This window comes from Maylandia zebra, linkage group LG1 (assembly GCF_041146795.1).
Source record: "Maylandia zebra isolate NMK-2024a linkage group LG1, Mzebra_GT3a, whole genome shotgun sequence".
NCBI classification, from domain to species: Eukaryota; Metazoa; Chordata; class Actinopteri; order Cichliformes; family Cichlidae; genus Maylandia; species Maylandia zebra.
This window is the reverse complement of record NC_135167.1, coordinates 12,819,977-12,837,328: the sequence shown is the minus strand read 5'-3', so window position 1 is coordinate 12,837,328 and position 17,352 is coordinate 12,819,977.

The following is a 17,352-nucleotide window of genomic DNA, read 5'->3' as shown; positions in this document are numbered from 1 at the left end:
AAGCGAAGCGGAAAAGGAAGGAGGTGGATAGGTTTGTGCAGGGTAAGCCCTACATCCCTGTCTCTTTATCTCTCTTCCTCTCTCATGACAAATGGCTCATCCTGCAATTTACTTTCTATTCAAACAGGTTCTCAACTTTTTTTATGTCTCCCCTTCGTCCCCATGTTGTGACAGGCATCTAAATTGATTAAGCTGTGCCCCAGGATCTGACACTACAGCGTGTTGCCTTCTATTTGTTGATTACTATTGATTTTCTTTGATACTTCATTTAAAAATCAATGGTCAGAGCAGAAGAAAAATAGGCACAGTTTACACATACTTTAACATACTATTGTGCGGCAGAGAAGGCCGCAGTTTTGGCAGTCGCTGTGATGGCAGCAGCCAATTACGAGGAAAGCTCTTAACAGGTGAAAGAGAGAGGGCCCCAGATCGATTCTAAGCTTTCTTCTCCAATCACAGAAAGTGGCCATAAATTAAAGCGCATCTGTTTTGTTCTGAAGACAGCCATGAAGCATGGAGGCAACTTTTTATTTATTTATTTTTTATTTCTTGATATCCCTGGGTCTTTATACAACCACCACTGAAATAGTGGCTCTATCCTCCAGCATTACATGACAGACAGAAAGGACAAGCGTCAAATAACAGGCAAACAGTGTGCCTACAGCTTGATATATCAGTGAAATTTGACCTGTCCCACCACATTTGAATTTACAATGGCAGCATAAAGTAATTTACAGTAAGTTATGCTATTCCACTCTTGAGATCAGCCACTCAAGCTGTATTACTTCAGAGTCAGTAAGTATGAGGTATCTGTGTGTTTTCCATAAAGCTCCGGTCTGTAACTCTTCACTTAAGTTCATGGATATATTCAACAGTTACTGTTTTTGTTAGCAATAACAGAAATAGTAGTGGTTGACATAGCATGAGATCATTTGAGGGCAGTAAAGATGAAATTGACTGACAGATGCATGCAACAAAACTGAAATGCACTCAGTTGTTGGATGCAGTTAAAGCTCACTTAACTTCTAACTTCTTCAGTAACACACAAACACATGCTCATACGCACACACACATACAGAAGCTCTCTAAATGGCTTTTAACTGCTAAGTTGACCTATGCTAAACAATTAATGTTAATTATTAAGGTTCTTTACTGAAATACAACAGAGGTGATTCTGATCTAATGTGAATTTTAACAGAAAAATCTATCTAAGATCTAGGTGTCTTTTGTATCTAGTATGGGCCAAAGCACACTTGCAAGTCAATTTTTTAGTTTATTTTAGAAACCATTGTAGTGATAAACTAAGTAAAAATTTGTGCACTTGTGTTGATTATGTATGTTGCTGGAAATTATGCTCTTGAGGTCAGAAAACACAATAGTTTTGAAGAAATCTGCCTAGAGCCAAGGGGAACTGGAAATTGTCTGCAGATTCACTACTTTGATGCACAGTCAATGATCCGCTGCTACTATACAAATATTACAAATGTGTTGGAGATGACTTTAGATGAATTAAACTATGTTTGCAGTGTTTATAGCATCTTCAGTTGTTCAACAGTTCAACTGACTAATAAAGAGGCTCACATCTTATCACTGCTGGTGCTATTTTTTTCACATGTGTAACTCCCACTTTATCTCTCTCTTTTTTTCGCCCTGCCCATGGCATTCGATGTCTGTCATTTCTCCTCGAATCCCTTTCTCTCACCTATTCTTCTCTCTCTACCCTTGTGTCACCCCTTTCCCAAACTCAAGCAAGCAGAACGGAGCACGCAGGTCTTCTCCAGTGGACCAGAACACTCTGTTCTCAGAGTTCTCACCTTTCACCCTGGGTGAACGTGAGGCGACACTCAGGCCCCCAAGCCCCGCGGAGACTAGAACACAACACCTACCTGACTAGCTGGGCTGTATGGAGAATCGGCAGTACAGTGAAAGACACAGGCTTTTAGGGAGAAATGAAGTAGAGCTAACAAGTGACCGACATTATAGAAGAGTGTAGGTGATGTACAGACATCAAAAGCTGGTTTTAATGCAAAAGTTTTCTGTTAAAGTCCCAGTTCTAGTGAGATGTTGAGATCTTCAGTCTGGAGACAACATTGCAGAGTGGTATGAATATGCATTATGTAGTTGTCCTGTTCACCTGCTGTCCAAGAATAGAGTGAAAAAACAAGTTGTCACAAAGACATATCAGAACTGTGAATGTATGAATACCTGTTTGCTATATAAAGTGATTAATTGTGTGTGAGTGTTGGGCTGCTGGTTTCACATTGAACCAACATAAGATTTTAGCTAATTACACTCACTGCTAACACTCAAGCAAACTGTGCTAAAGCGTCATACAACACACACTATACATTTTTATCACACTGCCATAATAATTCTAAAAAATCTGTGTGCATGATGGCCTGTTGGCCTGTATACGGTGTGACTGTGCAACTGTGTGCCAGCAGTAGCGACCTTGTCCCTGCCCCCTCCAGCAGGAGTGCCAGATGCTCAGTAATCTGTGTGAAAGGCGATCCACCACTTAATGGGATTGTTTCTGTTGCACCTTAAAGAAGAGGCGAACAGCAGACCAGAGCTGAGCAGTCATCCTCCATAACTGCTGTCCTGGGACCTCAGGTGGACACAGTGGGTGAAGATACACCACAAGATTGCTGGGGAGAAAGGAGGGGGAGCTTCACACCTCGGAATCATAAAACAGAACTGAGCTCCTCTTCCCTGCAGAGTGCATTGTCTTAAAACAGATGGCTGACATATTGACAAGGCGGAGAGAGATGATATGGTTGCAAGTGTGAAAACCCTCGAACATATGGAGGCCTGATTATCTCAGTTAAATATGTTTTGAGGCTATGTCAAACAGGTGTCTTTTCATGCTAATCAATAGGTAAACTGCTCGTTATAGAAGGCAGCAACAATAACCTGATCTAATTAACACCTTGAGAACTGTTCATATCTTATTCATCATGGCTGGACTAGCAGTTCAGCAAAATGAGCAACTGTCATCAAGGGTCCAGTTTTTAATTAATTTTATTTCTGCAAATTGATCGAGTGATTTGTTCCCAATTGCTTTGGTAATTTGTGCTACTAAAAGCACAGCAGCAACCTGATTTGTCCACTGAGTCTCAACAATGAGTTTTGTAGAAGGCACAGTTTGAGTTTTTGAATATAGCTTTGAGTGCCAGTTGTTCTAAAGAAGAAAAATCCAGCTGCTGAAAATTATGATCTCACTTTAGCAATATATGCCACTATTGAATATCATCAGTGTTTTTCAACATTCTTCACTTTCTTATTTGTGATCGATCAGCGATTCCGCTCTCTGAGCCCAATCCTGCTTCCTGTTAAAAGGGAATTCTTCTTCCCCATCATCACCAAGAAGTTTTGATAGAGATTGTCTTATTGTTTGGGTCCTTGCTCTTCATTTTTCGCTTTTCCTTTTTCGGTAGTTTTAGAAAATCTGAAATTATTATGTATATAGGAAAAACCCACAACTAAATAAGACCCTTAATGGATTAACTCTGCATGTTAAAATGGGACTTACTCATCGAGCTCAATTAAAATGCCAAGAGACTGTCTTTTTGATGTTCAAACTGGGCACATCTTGGCAAAAATCCAGGACACTTTGTCCATAATCTGAATACATCAGTGACTTTGACAAAACACCACTATTTAACACCCTGGAAAAAAGAACAGGTTGGTTTTATGCAGATAAGCTTATGTGGTATTATTTACTAGGTTCTGTTGGGCTGTATCTGGCCCATGTTTATTGTACAATTTAGGTCCACATGTCAAATTTAGGACTTATACATATTTAGCAGTTAGGCCTACTACACTTTCTTCACCATCAAGCCCAGTTCTGTGCCAAAGTACAATATCTGCATTATACAGTAACCTATTTATGACATCAGACGCGTTAAAAAGCTGTAAATTCCTTTTTATCTCTTACGCACAAAACAGTATCAGTTCTCATCCTGTATTGCCATATAAATATGGGACTAATCAGATCCTTTCCTAATGGTAATTTGTGATCAATAAATTGTGGCTAAAAGGCACAGTTTGAAACCAGTGGGGTCAGCAGGGGCCAAACACCAACTGTTTGCCCCGGGGCTGCCTTATTAATTATTCAAGTCTGGTCATTATATACAAAGTTTATTATTATTCTGCTTAATAGATGTGGGGGTGAAAATGACTTTGATAAACATAATAAAAATTTACTGAAATACATCTTTTAATCATTATTGTCACCAAAGACGCACGGCCTGGGACAGAGACATGAACAGCAAAGAGAAGACAGAGAGAGACCGGATCAAAGAAAAGAGCAGATACATAAAAAATATAGAACGAGGCAACAACATATTTATCTGTATGTGCGTAACATGAGAAGTGGTTTCCTTCCTTCCACCTCTGGCAGCAGTAAAACTGTCCGTGTTATAACGCCCAGCGTGTCAAAATGATATGTTTAACCATCTCCTACCTATTATGCAGGACAATAGTTGCTCAGGATGGATTTCCTCCCAGTGTGAAACGACAGATTCTTCTTCTTTCTTGCCGAATGCCCACTCGGCTCACCGCTTCTCTTCAAAAGACCGCGACTATGTGTCACCTGTGTAGAATGCAAAGACACGTTAGATAGAATTTCACAGCAGACCTCTATTCATGCTTATGATTGCTTTGTTTGGTGGAGAGATTTCAGTATCCATAGGGGATGAGAAGGTGGGACCTTTGCTTTATAAATGAGCCGTTGCTTTGTCAACAGAGGAGTGGGGTTATCTCAAGCAGCAGCTGGAAGAGTGATAGAGGGAGATGATTATCTGGGAGACACCGGTATGGCTATTGGGCCATAAGGATACTGTATGCATCGAAGATAAAAGAATAAAGAATTAAAACTCAGTAATTCTATCACTGTTCCAGTGCTCCAGTGGGGACGGAATAAATTCAAATCAGAGCTCCAATCAGTTACTAGTTGATAGTTTCTCAACTGAAAATTAATCTGCAGCTATTCTGATAATTAAATTGAAACAAAGTTTGCAAAATGCAACATTTAGAGGGTTCATGCTTCTTTTCATTTCTTTTGACATATATGCTGCGGACTGAATAATGTGTGGTTTGTGAATGTGGGAATCGGATATGTTGGCTAATTACTTTATGCTAATGACATCCATTACTGACTCATTCAAGAGTAGGCAACAGGTCAAGGGGATAAAAACTGCGAGTATGCTTTAAAACTGTATTGAATTTATTTAATTTTGTCATACATTTTGTGTTCAGACATTAGTTTTTGCCTGGTTTAAGCACGTTGTTACTTTTTTTTAACAGTTACTATCCATTAACTACAACCCCTGAGTTATATAACACCACTCTATGTTTACATCACTATTTTTTCTTTACATTTTGTATAAAAGAGAAAGATATTAACAATTGTGTATTTTACTGAAATGTGAAAATTCATCTGAATTTCTTCTTGAATTGTATATCTTGATGAAGAGATCAATGGATGATATGAATGAACAGGAGAGGGAAAATGGAAAACAATAAAGAACTTTAATTTTAGTTAATTTTATTGATTACAAGTTAATTCGGGTTATTTTTAATTACAATTTTTATAAACTAAATAGACCAGTTTATGTTTTCTTCACAACTGATAGTTAGAATTTTGAATAAAAGCAACACCAATACAGCAGATCCAGATCAATCCAAATAACTGTAATGAGACCTGTCCACTCTACAGAAGCTATCATTAAGATGCATTTATAATGTTTCAAATGACAAACAAATAACAGGAAAATAAACACACATCAGAAGACTGCAGATACTTCAAAGTATTTTTAATGTCTGAATCCTCATTTAAACTTAGTCTTTATTCTGAAAGACAGAAAGAGACACATGCACAGTTGAATGAGTGAAGACCAGAGGGTCACAAGGGAGGGGTTGGGGGCTACAGATCAGGGGTCCTGTTCCTTTTCCAGCCTTTTCAATTAAGCCCCAGCACACTGGTAACAATTTATGAACATGACCTTCCAACTTTCCAGCTCCCACACTCAGCTCTGGGAGCCAACCTCTCCAACCCCCCAACAACATCAAACCAGCCCCCAGTGCACCTCTGACACTCTGACCCACTACACATAGCCCATCTTGACAGGAAAAACCTACTGCTACATGCAAAAGCATATGTGCATTATGTATGTATTCAATGCAGGCGCAGAACCACACACTTGCGCACAAGACTGGGCCCCCTGCGTTCACTTTGAGGGGTCAGTGCTTATTCTTTAGCACAGGCTCAAAGGTGAGTAATAAAAAAAAATCCAATACAGTAAATGAAGAGGGTCACCGGCATATCAATATATAATACAGAAAAGGGACAGATGACAACCCATAAGCCGATGGAAAGCAATTGAATTCTCTGTTTCTCGCTATCTCTGGATGCATCAATCTGCAGCTGTTGATAATTGAATTAAGAAGGAGACGTGATTAACAAGTTCTTCAAAAAAGCTGGAATTGCCTGCAATCTGACGCTTGAAGGTCTTGATGGGCTTCCTCGGGTGCAGAAACTATTTGTGACATCTCCACAGTTCAGCCAGCTGTCTTCATTTTAATTAAAAATCTTTCACGGGTATAAGAGTTATGGAAGGTGCAGCGAGGGCTCCTGGCAGCCGCCTGAATGAAATACCACATAACAAATTGTGTGTGTGAATATAGTAAGCAACAGCTACATCAATCGAATGAGACGGAGGATGCGATTTCCCAAAAAGGGGCCATATCCGAGGCAGCCAGTGTCCAGTGATGCTAGACAACTTTATTGAAACTATGAAACTTTATATGATATTATAGGACCTGCTGTCATTAACCTGAGCACATTGCATCACCGATAACTTTACTGCAGCGCTGTTTGACTTTGGCGGGACTGTAATAGATGCCTGTTTCATATCTTGACTTTTATTCAACCTGATACATGTAGTCAAATATCTATTAGAAGTATTACCTTAAAGAGCAACTAAGTTTTGGTGCCAGCACTAAAAGCCTGTGAATTTTTATTAAGCTGCATTAAATAAATGTTTCTGATGTTACAGTGTTTTCATGTCTTTCATTCTTCTTTCTTTTTCATGTACTTTGAAGTTGCAAACTTAAATGTTATGAATAGAGAGGCTATGTCGGTCAGAATTTCAGTTAAAATAATTCATTTTAGATATTTATTTTATTCAGCATACCTCTCGTTAACATTAGAGGTAATTGTACACTGTTTACTTACTTATATTTGATTTTTAACTGTGATTTTTAACCAGAGAGAACATAAGCATAATGAAAACGTGCAAACATAAATCTTGTTTTAAAAAGTTATTTTTTATGCTAAATGGAAAAAAAGACAGAGAACACTCTACTGGGCTTATGAATAAGATGTCAAACAGATACTGGATTATAGGAACAACTTTGCTGTCAAAGTAATAATAATAACAAATACAATTAACACTGCTGGCATAGCAGACACATGACATTGTTCATCACAAAACAAATTAGTTCTGATCTCATTGCTTATTATGTCATGTCTGTGCAAACCAATGAATATAAAAAAAGACTACATGCTATAGCTACAATATATCGACTGTGGCAGTAATCCGAGACACCTGTGTTTAATGACTATGTATGTGGGGGCCACATTTGCAATTCATTTTAAATACCAATGAATGAGACATAACTCACTGACCCTATGAGTCTTCTAACAATTACACCTTAAAATGTGTCTGTTCTGCATGAGAATGTAAAAAGGAAGGTCATTTTTTATAGTTGGTTATTATCCGATTTTTATTATGCAAAACAAATTTCACTCTCCACAATTCCACAGTCTGTCATCTTTATTCAAGTTCACTCTCGAAAGACCTCCATCCAACTCGCCACTACTCCTTAATAGACTCGGGTCCTCTCAGTGACACCATAACTCACACACACATCTCTCCTGAAGCTATTGTTCTCTTCGCTATATCGCTACAGCAGGACTTCTGCTGCAGGGATAAAGAGTCAAAAGTCTGTCATGTGTAAGTTTACATTTCTGATCGCATAAATTTTTACTTACATTAATACAGTACGTTTCTTCAGTCGTGAACACACTGTCTCAGTTCTGCCTTCATAAAAACAAATATCAGATATCAGAGAGATGCACTAAAGATCAAACAGGCCCCAGCCATAACAGGGTCCAGTGTTGTGCATGTTATTAACCCTTTAATGTCATGACCCTTGCAGGGCAGTGGAAAAGGAAGTAATGAATTAGAGTGGAGCTGGGAAGGCATTAGAGATTAGGTAGTAGAGAGGGCTCAAGTGAGGAGCAACTGCAGGGTCAAGGGTTAGGTATATGCCAAGATTTGTCAAACAATCCCAGCATGTGTCGTAGGTCGAGTTATTGTGCTAGTAAGTAAACAGACTGTTGTACCGCAATGCAAGAAAGATTTCAAGTTGTGAAGCTCAGTCTCAAAGTAAGATCAGTAACCGTGAAAAATTAACATTATTTGCCTGTAAAAATGGAAAAATTGAAAGTCATGTATTATTTGCTCAGGCCAATCAGAAAGATTTGGCAATAAAAATGCCTGACATCCCACAAGTTTATTGCTTTTTATTGTGCCCCAGCATGGCTACTTTTAATCGGGTTTTTGAATTGAACGTTTAATTTCCTTGGTAACTTTTAATTTAATTTAATTTACTTTTTTTCCAGAAAGTGCCAGCGGTTCCTTTCTTTTCCATATTCCATAAGACTAGGCATCCTAATTGTTTTGGGGTTTTTACTTGTAATTTTTTTTTATTGTTATTTTTTAATTTATTTTATTTCTATTACTTTTAATGTAGCAATACTGTCAATGGTAATTTTTTAAAATTTCATATGCACATCTAACTCTAGCTCAACCTTTGAAAGTAAATTAATGCAGGATTCATTGCTTTGTGCAGCTGATCCTTCCCCTTTCGAATGTAAAGAAGCACTTTAGAAAAAACCCTGACGAGGTATAAATTGCGCAATGCTCTGTGAGAAAAGACCTAATTGTCTTTCCCTGCATGCCTGCCATCATAGGTGCCATAAGTAAAGCATCCCAATAAATCTGGCGGTCATCAAAGAAGTTCTGCTTCCAAGACTCGTAACAACAGACTCTGATCTGAGAGACAGAGGGGTCAGTCACCAAGCCTGACTCACACAGAGATCGTCAATAACAAACTCTCCTCAACTGTCCAGCTTCGGGACTTGGTTCCTCTGATACATCATTTTGTTATTCTTATGGTGAAACATTACACACAGAACAGCCAGACATACTGACGATGTCATAAATGACGACAAGCCCCAGATGTGGGAATCTAAGTAATCTTCAAAGGTCAGTAGATCTTGTTGTGGTGTCTTTCCTGGCGGCAATGACGAGAAGTCATGTTATGTTTTCTGCTCATCATTTGACATATCTGACAGTTATTTACAATGGTGGCGTGGTAAAAGGCAAACCCTGTTTAGAAAAAATGTAAGTACACAAAGCAACAGTGTATAAACTGCTTTGATACATCTGCGGCTGATAAAGTTTTTCTCACTGGTGTTTAAGTTAGATACTAAACTGGGAATGGCCTGTTTCTTATAAGAGTTTACATATCGGCAGTGCAGCCATCTTTGCCGGGATCAACTGACTGTGGGGATACAAGCACTTTCTCTTAATATTTAGTAAGGCATGGTATTTATTATAGCATTTTGTGACATCTAAATGCTATACATACAGGGAGTGCAGAATTATTAGGCAAGTTGTATTTTTGAGGAATAATTTTATTATTGAACAACAACCATGTTCTCAATGAACCCAAAAAACTCATTAATATCAAAGCTGAATGTTTTTGGAAGTAGTTTTTAGTTTGTTTTTAGTTTTAGCTATTTTAGGGGGATATCTGTGTGTGCAGGTGACTATTACTGTGCATAATTATTAGGCAACTTAACAAAAAACAAATATATATCCATTTCAATTATTTATTTTTACCAGTGAAACCAATATAACATCTCCACATTCACAAATATACATTTCTGACATTCAAAAACAAATCAGCGACCAATATAGCCACCTTTCTTTGCAAGGACACTCAAAAGCCTGCCATCCATGGATTCTGTCAGTGTTTTGATCTGTTCACCATCAACATTGCGTGCAGCAGCAACCACAGCCTCCCAGACACTGTTCAGAGAGGTGTACTGTTTTCCCTCCTTGTAAATCTCACATTTGATGATGGACCACAGGTTCTCAATGGGGTTCAGATCAGGTGAACAAGGAGGCCATGTCATTAGTTTTTCTTCTTTTATACCCTTTCTTGCCAGCCACGCTGTGGAGTACTTGTGATGGAGCATTGTCCTGCATGAAAATCATGTTTTTCTTGAAGGATGCAGACTTCTTCCTGTACCACTGCTTGAAGAAGGTGTCTTCCAGAAACTGGCAGTAGGACTGGGAGTTGAGCTTGACTCCATCCTCAACCCGAAAAGGCCCCACAAGCTCATCTTTGATGATACCAGCCCAAACCAGTACTCCACCTCCACCTTGCTGGCGTCTGAGTCGGACTGGAGCTCTCTGCCCTTTACCAATCCAGCCACGGGCCCATCCATCTGGCCCATCAAGACTCACTCTCATTTCATCAGTCCATAAAACCTTAGAAAAACCAGTCTTGAGATATTTCTTGGCCCAGTCTTGACGTTTCAGCTTGTGTGTCTTGTTCAGTGGTGGTCGTCTTTCAGCCTTTCTTACCTTGGCCATGTCTCTGAGTATTGCACACCTTGTGCTTTTGGGCACTCCAGTGATGTTGCAGCTCTGAAATATGGCCAAACTGGTGGCAAGTGGCATCTTGGCAGCTGCACGCTTGACTTTTCTCAGTTCATGGGCAGTTATTTTGCGCCTTGGTTTTTCCACATGCTTCTTGCGACCCTGTTGACTATTTTGAATGAAACGCTTGATTGTTCGATGATCACGCTTCAGAAGCTTTGCAATTTTGAGACTGCTGCATCCCTCTGCAAGATATCTCACTATTTTTTAACTTTTCTGAGCCTGTCAAGTCCTTCTTTTGACCCATTTTGCCAAAGGAAAGGACGTTGCCTAATAATTATGCACACCTGATATAGGGTGTTGATGTCATTAGACCACACCCCTTCTCATTACAGAGATGCACATCACCTAATATGCTTAATTGGTAGTAGGCTTTCGAGCCTATACAGCTTGGAGTAAGACAACATGCATGAAGAGGATGATGTGGACAAAATACTCATTTGCCTAATAATTCTGCACTCCCTGTAAATAATTATGAAATATGAAAAACTATCAGTTAATGGTATTCAATTTGATCATATATGGACATTTTTATGAAATTTGAACCCTGAAAAATCTTCACTGCCTGATTCATGTCAAATGACACGTGCATCCATTCTGCAAGCAAAATGAATCTTGGTGAAGAGCAGCAAGCCATATCCTGAAAATGTCTTTTAAACACAAAGGAAGGAGGAATAAAGGGGAACGAAAATAGCCAAGCTACAAAAAATTTGTTTTAAATTAGTAAAAAAAACCCTGAATTCCTGATCTGTTTGTGTTGTTTATACACACCCATCTTCTTTGTCAATAGAGCTCAAAAAGTCTTATACACGGGCCTCTGAAGACATTGAATATGTTTTTTAAATGAATGTTTTTTTCTCTTTAGTGATTTTAAATGAGTAAACGATTAACATCTCATGACAATAGAACTAAAAATGAAGACACAAAAAACATCATATATCACTAAGCAATTATTGAGCTAACCTGCTATTCTTTAAATAATGATAAATAAGTGATTAGTAGTTGCACATGTTAACTTTGCTGTTTTGCTTGTAACGCTGTAAAATTCAGACTATTACGTTTAATAACTTCTAGAATAATCGGTTCATTGTCATTTTACTGGTAAAACTAGTGGTCGGCATCTCCCTGAGAGAAGCATGAATTGTGTAGGTTCTCCCTGAATCTCTGTGAAACCATGCCTAATGTCAATTAAACAGAGTGGCTTAGTGACTATGACCTAAAGATGATAGCTGGTGTCAGCTGCTGGCCAAGGTCACGCCACAGCGTTAACAAGATTTGATCCTCTGTGCTCTTTCCTCGCTTCGTTCATTTTATCCTTTCTACTTGTCCTCTCTCCAGTAACAATATTTCACTGTCAGCTTTTGATGCTCTTGGTTTTTACTATACACACACTTGAACTCTTTCCTGTCCAGTTTATGTCTCCAGTCCAGTCCAGTCTTTGTCTCCCCTCTTGCTCCTCTGTCTCCATGATCATTTTAATCAACAAGATGCTGGGTGACATTCATTGTCTCACCCCCCATTTCATTTTGTCCATTTGCAGATAAACGTTCAGCATGTTTTGATTTATGGCTTGCTGTCTCTCTTTTATAAGCATAAACATAAAAGATCATTTATCACCATGGACACTTCATGTTCAATGTAAGTAGTTAAATGCTCATTTAAATATGTTCTCAGCAATAATGAGAGAACTCTATATGACAGTAAGCATGCTGAAAGAAATGGAAGAGTAGCATCTAATATCTAATAAGTCTCACAAGTCTCAAATTTTTTGGTAAATGGTAAATAACTGTGTTATTTGAATTTAAATGTTTAATTTTTCCCTTATTAAAACCTTAATTTTTATAGTCATTATTTACAAGCAGGAAACTGATAACATTAAAAACATTAAAGGCTTCACATTACTGACATTTAACTGCACTTTCAGAGAGAAAACAGTAAAATATTAAAACGGCATTTTTGTGCGTCCGTTAAAGCGTTTTTTTTTTTTTTGTTTTTTTTAAAAAAAAAACTTTTATAATGAAATGCTTTTTGGCATTTGTTAAAAACGGGATTTTGAAATCCTGTTCAAACATACTTTGAACTTTAACTAGTCTGTATGCATTTGAAATTTATTCGATATTAAACTTGTGATAAATTTTACGATACTTGACCACCACCTTATGTTTTAGTGATTTTTGGCTGTGTGATTTTAAATTGGTTGTAATGGAGCAGAATGCTTATTTCTGAGTGGGTGAATCAGCGGTGACTCTAGCATTTAGATTGTTTTACTTTTTAAAATTTTTGCTCCTCTTGTTGTGCCCACAACTTTTACTAAAGACAGCTCAAACATTAAAATAAAGACAAATGTGTTCTCTTGCACAGAGTTTAACTTCCAAAGCATAGTGACACACAAAACACGGGCAAGTGTCCTTCCTCTTTTTCAATTCTTTCCCATGTTAAACTTATTATACTTTTTTCTCTATGAGTTTTATTTTCATTCTTTTGGTGGGAAAAAATTGATTTGACTGGCAAATGTCCATTTCAACCATCCATCAGTTCATTGGTTGAACAGGCCCATTATGGCTGTATCCTTGGGGCTGTGTAACATATTAACTGTGTCCTGTTTTTGCACAACAGATCATAACATACTTTCAAAGCAAATCAATAAAGCTCTTACCAATTATATTAGCTATAAATAGCTTTTTAAGATTTAACTAACAGTTCAAAACTACTGTCGTTCACATGCACACATACTGGTGCATATCTCCATCTTCAAACTAAAAGCCTTTACTAGATAACAGAACCTTGATGAGAAGGAAATTCCTAAAATAAATTGAATTTCAAAATGCTTGTGCCAATAAAAGCCCATAAATATTAAAAGTAGAATAGCATGGGTTAGTGCACCAAAACAAATGGGTTAGTGATGCACTGTGCAGTAGTAGTTTTTTTGGTTTTTTTTTTTCCATAATAAAATCATTCATTAGAGGGAATGCCTTGATTCTTTGAAACGTGCTAGACTGTCAAAATAAAAGCTTCCAGATGGTAAATACATGCAGAGCTGAAAAAAAGAAACCAAAAACAACAAAAACTGCATTTCCTCTGAATGTCAGGCAGCAAAAGAAAGTCAGTCCCCACAGATTCCCTTGTTAAATGTCCAACTTAACAGCATAGAAAATTATGTTTAAAGCCTGGTACAAAAAATTACAATTTTTTTTTAGGTCTTGTCCACTACATTCAGTTATACCTCTTTTGGAGCTTTTTGAAGTATTTGCAGTGAATTATCTGGTAAATGGTAAATGGCCTGTATTTGTATAGTGCTTTACTTAGTCCCTATGGACCCCAATGCTTTACAATACATTCAGACATCCACCCATTCACACACTGGTGATGGCAAGCTACATTGTAGCCACAGCTGCCCTGGGGCGCACTGACAGAGGCCTTAACTTTGGTACAGGCCATCCAAGGCTGTACTTTAGTTTTGGTGAGTGCAATTCTAGTATTTTCTTATTCTGTGTTACGTCCCCTGGCTAGTCTAGGGGGTTGAAGGGACGAACATAAAGGTGGATAGAGAAGGAGGAGCCAAGATGGTAATTTTAGAAGGTTTATTTAATACTGGTGATGGGATCAGACTGAGGTATAACGTCAGGGTGAGCCAAGGCCAACATAACAAACAAAACATCCCTGATGTTGAAATAAAAGAAACTTACCTAACTCCAAAGAAACAAAATATACAACCCATAACCATAACCTACCTAACAACACATAAACAGGAGAAAACAGGGTGTCAAAACAAAAGGCAGCTCTCCCCTACAAGCAGTCCGAACATGAAACAACAATGCTCACACAAGATACAAAGGCATGCAAGCCTGCACAAATATGGCAACCAAAATGGCCAGAGGGCCCAGAAGCACAGCTCCACAGGCCTTAAATAGTGCTCTGCTGATTAACAATTAGCCGGACTCTGCGCAGCATCCAATCAGGACAGAGGATGTGGAGCCTGGACAAAACAAAGGGTTAGTAGGGAGAAGAGACATCTTCCTGGGGGATGTAACATTCTGTTACATAGCACAATTTAGCAAATTGGCGTGTCTCTGCATTGCACTGTTCATGAATGCAGCTTGGTGACCAAGATTCATAGATGAGCTGCTAACATAGTTCCCTTTCCTCCATATAAGGAAACTTCTGGCTACAAAATACTAACAGAGGCCAAAATAGTAACACTGAAGCTGGAAAATGCAGGGTCCAAAACCAATGGATCACATCTTTTATACTGACTGTGTAAAAGGAGCTCTTAACTCTGTTGGCTTTTAAAAATAAAACATACTTTATCACAAAAAACAACTTACCCTTGTTTACCATGTTATAATATAAAAGCTCTGTCTGGTAACAGAATCATATAAGAGAGTGAGGTCAAGCTATTTAAAAATAATCATAAGAAGAACTGAGAGCCAGTGAAACTCTAAGAATAACAATATCTCATTTCTCACTTTGAACACAAGATTTGAAAAGATGAGGCACACTCATAAAGCCATGTCAGTGTTTCTGTAGATATTTGCTACAGTTACTGAGTCATCATCAGAAAATCAATTCATTTTTACCAGACATACAAAAAGCCATACATTCATCTCCGGTAAGTAATGCTTAGCTCATCACTCAGGCTCAGTAAAAATGATTACTCTGCTCAATAAAGACATTTTTATTAAAAGAAAAAAATCCCAATAAAACATGGTTTCAACAAACAAATGGCACAAGGAAAACCACTTAAACACAGGTATACACAACAACACAAACACATTCACTGTGGACTCAATCATGTATGTGACTTGAAATCATCATGTTACATTGAAAACGCATTGCTCAACAGAGGTTCAGACACACAAGGATGTGCACACACAAAGCTCACAATCCACAGTCTTTTTTGGGGCCTGAAGCAACACAAGTATTATCTTTAACATCATCATTATCATCAGCAGCAGCATTAGAGGCCTTGCCAGGCTTTACAGGTCTGACTCAGATGATGTGATTATCTGCTCCACTGGCCACTGTCTCCTGGCTGGTTAGAACATATTAGCAAGTGGGATGTTTCTGCCTGGCAGAGCCACCACCCTGTGTTTTATATATATGGTTGCACTGGCCCGATGAAACATATTACCCCATCCCTAACCCTACCCACCAGTAAAATCCTGCCCAGGAGGGTCAATACGCCATACTGCTTTGTTTCAGCTGTAAGAAGAGATATGTGCAACAAAGGAGAGGGGAGCAGAGCTTATGTGTGCATGTGTATTATTTTACACTTGTGAGGAACATTTCTGATATAGGGTTAGTGTAAGGGGTTAAAAAGTGGCAGGATTTTCTTTCTGGGTAAAGACGTCATGGGTGATGATTGGATGATTTCATGTCTTTGTTGCAAACACAGATGTGCATCATGCATTCATACATACAGCATCTACTATGAGGAGGCCCCCTACTATGGACAAAGCAACCAGACCAATATTCTCTCAGTCAGAGAAGCAGTGAGATGAGACAAGGATCAGTCAGACATAATGGCTGAAACCTGTCGGAGCGCCGGGCTGGCCCACCAGAGATTTACTCCCAGACACAGCAGCACTGTACAAGAGCCTTTAGCACACCTGCATGCTTCACTGAAGCCATGACAAGTGTGAATATCTCAGCCCAGGTTCAGTAAAAGTGAATACCCCAGTGGAAACATGATAAAGGTTTCACAGTACTAAGAGTCTAAAATGGATAATCATGATGAAACCACCTGTATAGAACTATATTTGCCCTTTTGGGAATTTCCAGGTGTTTATTTAATTAGACACGAGGCAGATTTTCTACCAAATTTACTGGGAAGGCATGCAATTGAGCAATAAATAGGAAAGATTTTTATTTTGTGTTTCCAGAATGTAAATTAAAATCCACTCTTAGCTTTGTTCAAACCTTTAAGTAAATGCTACCAGTGATTTCAATACTTCATAGGTATGCCACTGTCAGATTTTTCCTGTGTTTGTTTCAAGTGATTTCAGGTGGAAGACATCAGAAACTTAAAAATTGATGTTTCCACATATGAGCTACTGCATAGACAGTAATAAATGCAGGCGTGAAATCTATCCAAACATTCCTTGTGAAGATTTAAGCATTATTTTATGAAACTAAAATGAGACTACATGAAAGAACTGATAGGTCTACTGGGTGCTTTGTATCCTAACAGCCACCTTAGCCAACTTACTGTGAATGAGCTCTCTGTTAAGTCCTGCAGTAAATTTCTCACCAGTTAATAGCTTCTGGAGGGCTTTCACTTAACCGCTTTCACACTTCTCACTGTGGCTGTTACTTGGCTGCTGCTGATGCCAATGTAGCCATCACCCATCTCTCAGCTGCTCTCCATCTATGGATGCCTACACTGTTAACTTTATGGCAGGTCTGTCTGCGAGGGCGGTACTACCACAGCTCTGTCAACATATTGCCAAGAAACCTGTTGCCTGAGGTAAAAAGTGGACACACTCGTCTTTTTGTCTATTTAAGTTCTTTCACACAGCTCTGTGCCTTACATAAATTGCCTCCAGCCTTTGGT